Genomic DNA, 9,534 nt, shown 5'->3' on the forward strand with positions numbered 1-9,534 from the left:
GGGAGGCTCTAATCAACATGGAGGACCTACAACTGGCCATGGAACCCTACTCTAGGGGGACCACATCCAAAGAAGATTCAGCCGTGGCTCTTTAGAAGGATCATGCCACGGTCCTCCAAAAGAATTATGATGAGCTGCATGATCGGATGACTGCCATAAAGATGGCCTACAAAGAACAACACCAGTGACACAAGAAGGACAAGGATGACATGCTCACCCAAATCGAGGAATTCCAAGGCAAAGTTGTTGGGAAGAGGTCGGTCACCCGAAGACGGAAGAACTAGGACACCCACATAGATATCCAGCTTGCCAAATGAGCAACATCCAGGAGGCCAAGAATGTTTGTGGGCAAACTCGACTCTGCTAGAATCAAGATCACCGACCTGCAGTGTGAGATGATCCGAGCCCAGGGAAACCTCACCCAAACAATCCACAAAGGGTGTTACTACCTCCAAATCCTCATCGCTCGCTAACCTTTCGGAACCCCGTGCCTAGAGGAGGATGAATGCCTTTTTGTGAGACAACATAGCCTCAACCCCCAACCCCTTCCCAACCTCGCCCCCAACCCGAACAACACTAATCAACCTCTTGACAATGATGATGATGAGCTCGGAGGAGTCAAAGACTAAATCTACCTAGGTCAGAAGATTGATGGCGATGGTGGGCACCCCGACTAGCCTGATGCATCAGGAAGTCGTTGGCCATACTGGTGTCGGTGTTCCTTAGCTCAAACTTGAGGAAGTAATCCTTCATCTCTTGGATCTGTTCTTCCATATCACCTTAGCTCAAACTCAAGGAAGTAATCCTTCATCTCTCGGTAGGGTGTAGAAGTCTAGGCACTAAGGTTGGAGAGGAAGATCATCCTGCCCTCCCCTAGGCGGAGACCAGATGCTAAGGAGCATCTAACATGGTACCCATCTTTGGGTAATGGACTTCAACAACATGTTAAGGAGCATATAACATTAGGAGCCTCAAAGATTCAGGGTTCGAGTCGTTGGGTTGGGAATCTGACCCACCGGGCGTGCCGAGTGTTGGCCGTTGGCCAAGCCCCGAAATATCTATAGCCATTACAGTAGGACGTTGAGTCGAAGCGGTGGCACTAAATGTCAGAAGAAGTCACAAACTTTATTACTGGTTATAGGTCATTACTTTGTAAATTCAGGGTGTTCAGAACATGTTGATATCTTTGTACCTGCACTAGGACTGCAGATGAGTAGTACAAAAGAATGTAAGACGAACATTGTAAAGTTGTTGCTAGGTTGTTGTTGTTGATAAGGCTTTGTATGATTATCGTCACTATATATTCTTGTCTTTTTGTAATAAAGGAAGATCACTGTCTTTTGTATCATTCTTTGTAGTTCATTTATCCGTTTGTTTGTCTTGTCTTTTATCATTTCCGACAATTCTATCTATTCAGTCTTTCGGTATTTATGCTACGCAAAGATTGGAATCATCCACACGAGCTGAGTAGTTTTAGTTTTTGGTTTCGTTTGCCCGGTCACTTGTAGCCAATAGGCTGTGACTGTTTGTCTTGGGCTTTGTCTTGGGCTGGATCCGTATATCAGACTAGTGTATGTTGCGCACGTAACCCCAACACCACTCAGCATGTTACTCGGGACAACGGCTAGCCCTCGCCAATAATCAACTTAAGACCAATGAGACTGGATGTGGATATGATGTGTTTAGAGGTCATAAGGATGAGGATGTCACTAAGTTTCTGAGGAGGATTGAATTGGTAGCTTTGAGAGTAGCAATAATAGGGATGTTGATGCCTATAGGTTGAGGATGGAATATTTTTTATTTTAGAGAATGCATCTAGAGAGTGGTTTGAGTATGAAGCCATAGATGCTGAGAGAGAAAGCTGGGATACATTGAAGAAAAGATATGGGAAAGCCTATTGGAGAAAAAATGAGCAAGATGCTGAACCAAAGACAAATTGTCATAGCCTATTGGCTACAAGTGAAAGACCCTGTAAGATTCCTCCCCAGCCTCTCAAAATGTCCAGCATCTTCCCCTGTAATCAATCCCTCTTCAGAAATATAAAAGACTTGTTTCTAACTGTTTTAACCTAGAGAGAGAAAATATTCTAGAGAGAGAATATTCAAATTTTTAATATTTTTGGATAGAAAATTATCTCATCTTATTAAAATAAGTTCCCCGAAACAGAAATTCAAAAAGAACTTTCCAATGTGCAATTGGAATTAATTGAAAATGGGTATAAAGGACCTTAGCCTAAGGGTCTAGATTTTCAGAAATTTTTGGATTATGGTCCAATTAAGGTTCCTATGGGCCAATAGCATCAATCCATGTGTAGGGAGGAGATAAATCCAATTTGTAAAAGAAGATACCCAAAAATGAGTAAATGCTCACATAAGATGAAGAGTTGAAAATGTACAAGGTTTATTAGTAAAAAAACTATGAGCCATATTAAAAATATGAGATATTTTGGGTATCCAAAAATGAGTAAATGCTCACATAAGATCAAGAGTTGAAAATGTACAAGGTTTATTAGTAAAAAACTATGAGCAATATTAAAATGATTCCATTATGACACATATGTAAGGAAGGGGAGTTCTTTAAAGGAGGTGCATATTTCACATAAGATGAAGAGTTGAAAATGTACAAGGTTTATTAGTAAAAAAACTATGAGCAATATTAAAATGATTCCATTATGACACATATGTAAGGAAGGGGAGTTCTTTAAAGGAGGTGCATATTTCACATAAGATGAAGAGTTGAAAATGTACAAGGTTTATTAGTAAAAAAACTATGAGCAATATTAAAATGATTCCATTATGACACATATGTAAGGAAGGGGAGTTCTTTAAAGGAGGTGCATATTTCACATGCTTGAATGAGTTTTAAACTCATAAAAATTGAAATATTTCATCTCTCCTCTCTCCTAGTTCAAGTCTAGTTCCAAAAAGTTAGCTTAACTGACCTAAAAATGGTCAAAAATTGACCAAACTGATTTGGAAAATTCTAGAATCAGTTTGTTTGGTTAGGAGCTCAATTTTTCCTATAAATAGAAGCCTCCCCCTTGTTGAAAAATATATAGTGTTTATGCATCGTTACTCTACTCCACCTAAGCCAAGAACTGTGAATTCATTTAATAATTCACTAGTTTTTGGAGCTTCCCTCTTTCTTCAATCCCCATTAGTGGCTCCATCAACATACTTAACCAATTGATTGGTTGGGGGCCTCTACCGTGAACAAAGAATCAAGCAAGTTGTAAGGTAATTAGTGAATATTGATCTTTCTATAATTTCTCAATGGTTCTCTCTTCTCAACCCCTCTCAAGCTTGAGAAGCTTAATTGGTATGATTTTTTAAATGCTATTGAAGTTAATTGGTGATTAGTAGTGAAGAGTTACATAATTTAATAAATGCTATTGAAGTTAATTTTCATTTATGTTTAAATTCTAATAGTTTTTATGTAATTTCTCTCTCTCACTCAAGAAATGGTCATACTCATGACCCATTCTCAATCCAAATCAAGCTTTTCATAAAGCTTTTCCTTAACCCAAGATTAAGCTATGCTTGAGGCCAAATTAATGGCTTTTTTCTATGCTTTTAGTTTATGTATATTGATGATTCAATCCATTATGGATTAATGAGCCAATTAGAGATCATTTTAATTATTTCCTTAATGATAAGCTTTATCCCTTAGAAAAATTGAGATTTATCAGTCATAGCAGCGGAGCTATGGCAAAAATTTTATAAAAATTATGCATAAAATAATCTCATTCAAAGCATAAAAAGAGGACTTCCTACCATATTCTAGGAATTATCATCCTAGATTAATTGAAAGAATTTCATTACAATCATGGAGAAATTGAATTTTAATATCATGCATAAAGGATAAGTTTTTATATCAAAAGTGTTATTTTTACCATTTTTATTTCATGCATAGAAGTATGCATAATGGATAAATTTTTATATCAAAAGTGTTATTTTTACCATTTTTATTTTCATGCATAGAAGTATGCATAATGGATAAATTTTTATATCAAAAGTGTTAATTTTACCATTTTTATTTCATGCATAGAAGTATGCATAATGGATAAATTTTTATATCAAAAGTGTTATTTTTACCATTTTTATTTCATGCATAGAAGTATGCGTAATGGATAAATTTTTATATCAAAAGTGTTATTTTTATCATTTTTATTTTCATGCATAGAAGTATGCATAAAGGATAAGTTTTTATATCAAAAGTGTTATTTTTATCATTTTTATTTTCATGCATAGAAGTATGCATAAAGGATAAATTTTTATATTAAAAGTGTTACTTTTATCATTTTTAATTTTCATGCATAGAAGTATGCATAAAGGAAAAATTTTTATATCAAAAGTGTTACTTTTATCATTTTTAATTTTCATGCATAGAAGTATGCATAAAGGAAAATTTTTATATCAAAAGTGTTACTTTTATCATTTTTAATTTTCATGCATAGAAGTATGCATAAAGGAAAATTTTTTATATCAAAAGTGTTACTTTTATCATATTGGATTTCATGCATAGAGGTATGCATAAAAGTTGATTATTTTATTATAAAAGTGTGACTTTTATCATAATTGAATTTCATGCATAGAGGTATGCATAAAAGTTGATTATTTTATTGTAAGAGTGTTACTTTTATCATATTGGATTTCATGCATATAGGTATGCATAAAAGATATTCTTTTTATACTAAAAGTGTGATTTTCCTCATAAATGGATTTTATGCTTAACTTAGATGCATAAGAGAAATTCTTTTATTCTAAAAGTGTAATTTCCTACCAAATTGAATTTATGCATAAGAAGATGCATAAAAGATTGATTTTAAATTCGAAAGTGTTAGTCTCCTTAAATGGAATTTATGTATAAATAAATGTGTAGAGAAATCTTATATCAAATATAAGAATTCTCTTTTTAAAAAAAAGATATGAAATGTGATAAGATGTGATAAGAGGTGTATGAGATGTGATAAGAATTGATAAGTTGCGTATGGAAAGTGATAGGATGTGATAAGAGGTGTATGAGATGTGATAAGAATTGATAAGATGCATATGGAAAGTGATAGGATGTGATAAGAGGTGTATGAGATTAGGGGGCCTTGGAACTCTTTTCCTTGGTACCCGGGACAAAACCTAACCAAATTCCAAATTGGATCCCATCACTACAGTGGTTGGGCGGTTGGCTAACCCATGGGATCGGATGGGGTTAGGCTGGACTGATGGATCCGTAAATCGAGATTTAATTTCTATTATTACGATAGATGAAGTAAATCCCGGATAGAAATTGTTCTATGGATAGGAATCAACGGCTGTGCCTCTTGATGGGGAAAAAAGCGTTGATCCCAATGATCCAAGTGCAAGTTCTTCCTTGATTTGACCAAGTACCGTTAAAGGTGCAGTCAGATCAGTTTGATCAGTAATGATCTTGACTACGTTAGAGTAAAGAGTTATCCTGGTGGAATCGCCCGTGCTTTCCGGGTAAAGGAAGTTTTTTCGGTTTCGGTTTTGGACAAACCGACGGATTAGTCTCTTGTCCGGATATCCGTGGGCGAGGCCCCGAGTGTGGGACCCCTGTCCCGCGCGAGAAGTGCTACTTCCGCTGCTAGTACCCCGAATCCGTTGCTCGGTGGGAACAGGGACCTCACAGTTGGTATCAGAGCAGGTTTTGAAAGTTAATAAAGATAATTAAATTCTTATCTGAAATTAACTACAAGAGGTTGAGGACATACCGACGCCAAAATACCGACGCAAATGTCGAACGTCGGTATGTCCGTCGTCATGTTGGAGGAGACAAGTATGGCGGGGTTTTTTTAAATTTTCATTTCCCGTCGCGTATACCGACGCCTATACCGACGCTTATTCCGACGCCGATACCGACGCATATTCCGTAGCATATACCGACGAATATTTCGACACATATTCCATCGCATATACCGGCGCTCGTAAGTTTTTCACAGCCGAGAGCCTATTTTCTGGTTTTTCGCAGAAGAGGCGCAAGTAATCAAGCGAAAGAGGTGCTTTCTCTCCCTCTTCTCTTTCCCTCTCTCTCCTCTTTTTTTCTCTCTCCTCTTTTCTCCTTCATTCTTCTTTTCTCCTCTTCTCCTTCTCCTAACATGTTATTGTAATTGCTTTTAGTTTTTAATTGAAAAATTAGGACATTTAGGGTTTTGTATTTTTTTGGCTCTCTATGCATGTTGAGATCTAGAGCTCTCTATGTATGCATAGATCTCCTAATGCATGCATAGAGATTTTAGGGTTTTGTATTAGTTCTTTTTCTTGTGTTTAATTTACTAATTAGTTTGTTTAATATTTTGTTTTGCAGCTCTTTCACCTCACCAATCTTTCACCAATCCTCGAGCTCTCCTTCAGCTTTGCAAAAAAGAGGTAGATCCTCTATTGATTTTTCTTGTTTATGCTATTTTATATGAATTTTTGCATCCTTGTTTTATGGTTTAGGGTTAGTTTTGGGTTCTTGTAAGCTTACAACACATAGGATTAATTTAATATCTATGCATAAAACCTATAATAAGCTTGCAATCTCTATTATCCATGTACGTAAAACAAGATCATGTTTATTACACCATTGGGTGATGGGATTAAGGGTTAGCATAGTGCATAAGGCATATAGCATAGAGCTTATGCATAGAGCTTATGCATAAGTCTTGCATAGAGCGTATGCAAGAGACTTATGCATAGAGCGTATGCATAAGACTTATGCATATGACTTATGCATAGAGTTTATGCATATGGCTTATGCATAGAGCGTACGCATAAGACTTATGCATATGGCTTATGCATAGAGCTTATGCATAAGGCTTATGCATAGAGCGTGTGCATAAGGCTTATGCATAGAGCGTAATTGCATAGAGCGTGTGCATAAGGCTTATGTGAAAGGGATTAAGGGTTAGCATAATAGTGCATAAGGCATATAGCATAGAGCTTATGCATAGAGCTTATGCATATGTCTTGCATAGAGCGTATGCATAAGACTTATGCATAGAGCGTATGCATAAGACTTATGCATATGACTTATGCATATGGCTTATGCATAGAGCGTACGCAGGTAGACTTATGCATATGGCTTATGCATAGAGCTTATGCATAAGGCTTATGCATAGAGCGTGTGCATAAGGCTTATGCATAGAGCGTAATTGCATAGAGCGTGTGCATAAGGCTTCTGTGAAAGGGATTAAGGGTTAGCATAATAGTGCATAAGGCATATAGCATAGAGCTTATGCATAAGTCTTGCATAGAGCGTATGCATAAGACTTATGCATAGAGCGTATGCATAAGGCTTATGCATATGACTTATGCATATGGCTTATGCATAGAGCGTACGCAGGTAGACTTATGCATATGGCTTATATGAAAGGGATTGTTAAAATGCAATTGCAAATGCCTTGATTGTGGTTAACAAATGCTTATGCAAATGCCATGGTGAGGGCATTGTGAATTGTTGGTTTGTGTTGGAGCTTTTGGATGATGGGTTGAGGCATGAGTCCATGCTTTATTGCTGAGTTCTAAATTGTAAAAGGGCATGAGTCATGCTCAATACTTGTAAGCCAACAAACTTGTTCTATCATTTGATATTATCCACATCATTTTGTACCTACACTCACCATTGCAACCACTTCAAGTTTCTATAGAATCTAGCAATGTGTGAGGGTACCTTGGCATTGGTTGGAGAGGCCAAGGGGAGAATGGCTTGAACTCTTTGTGCCGTGATTGCTTGGTAAAGCGGTACGAAGGGGGATTAGGTACACCGGTGTGAAGAAATGGCCTCAACCTTCACCTTGGAGGAAAACTCGGTGAAGGGGTGAGAAGAGCTTGGCCGGGAGATCGGCAAGCTTCAACGCGCGTCCTCAACAATCCTCACCATCGACTTTGTGGATGCATTTGGGCAATGGGGCCCCTTTTCTGTCATATTGTGTGGATATTGCAAATGCATATGATCTTTCATGACATTGTGGGATGCAAAGAGTATTGCGTACAAGTTTTAAGAAGTTGCATTTTCAATTGAGATTTGGTTCCAATTACAAAGGAGACTCTGGCGGAATTTACAAAACCGTAATTCAGTCCTAGGGTTTTTGGGATTAGGTCCGAGCTTATGGCTTATGCATAAGACTTGTGCATAGAGCGTGTGCATATAGCTTATGCATAAGACTTATGCATAGAGCGTGTGCATAAGACTTATGCATATGGCTTATGCATAGAGCTTATGCATAAGTCTTATGCATAAGGCTTATGCATAGAGCTTATGCATAAGTCTTGCAGCCTTATTATGCAAGCTTATACTTATAATATGCATTTAGATTATTGCATAAGGCCTTTATATATAAACAGCTATTTATGAATAGAGATAGCTTCTCTCTCCATCCTTGTGTAAATTCTATTTAATTTTGTATGGAGAGGAGATAAGCTGATTTGTGTTTAACGAGCTGCATATACATGTTATCCTGCTAGATGGAGCCTCTCAATCTTGAAGAGAGAATAGCGTGTCCATGCATGCGATGTAAGTACCAAATCTTTCGAAAACGAAGGATTTGCAACGAGCATGTTCATGACGCTGGAATATTTCCAATGGAGCACTTGCAAAATTTACGGTTTCAATCGTACAACCAAGCAAGTGTGCAGCCGCATCTTGATAACATTGCGCCTGTGAATTCTCGTCCCCAACAAAGGATGAGGATATCGCAGGAGGGAGTGACAGATGGAGCTCAATTAACAGCACCCGAGAGAATGGAAGAAGGTCAGGAAATGGAAGAAGGTCCAATGGAAGAAATGTTGGATGCCTTCATTGAGCAACAAGAAGCTCTCTTCGAGGAGCATGAACATGAAGATCATCAACCACGACATTCTCAACGGTCAAATTATGAACCAGAGGAAGAGGCCATGTGTAAACTTGCACGCCTTCCATTATACAATGGTGCCAACATATCTGTATTGCGTGCATCTCTTACGATGCTAAATTTGCAGTCAGTTTTTGGATGGTCTAATACAAGTGTCACTGAACTATTCAAGTAAGGTCTTTTTTTGGAGATTACACCTACTGTTGAAATGTTAAATTATCAACTTGTATTTGAGAAAATCTTAATAGTAACGATCAGATATTGCCATACTTGCAGGCTTTTGAAAGATCAAATATTGCCCCCTGGCAACGAGATGCCTCCATCTCGTGCAGATGCGAAGAAGTTATTGAAATCCATAGGCATGGATTACAATAATATTCATGCTTGTCGCAATGATTGTTGCCTCTTCCGCCATGAATATGAGCATTTGCAAGAATGTCCCCATTGTGGCTCTAACAGATATAGAGAAGATGTTCAGGGGGAAGCTGTCCCGGTAAAGGTTCTCAGGCACTTTCCAATCATTCCAAGGATAAAAAGCATGTTCAGGTGCAAATCAATAGCAAGCTTGATGACATGGCATGCCACAACTCGATCCACAGATGAAGTGATGCGTGTGCCTGCAGACTCACCCGCATGGAGACACATTGAAGAGAAATGGCCGGCTTTTAAGGAAGAACCTAGAAACC

Source organism: Cibotium barometz, chromosome 30 (assembly GCF_041138505.1).
Source record: "Cibotium barometz isolate CiBa-2024 chromosome 30, ASM4113850v1, whole genome shotgun sequence".
Classification (NCBI taxonomy): Eukaryota; Viridiplantae; Streptophyta; class Polypodiopsida; order Cyatheales; family Cibotiaceae; genus Cibotium; species Cibotium barometz.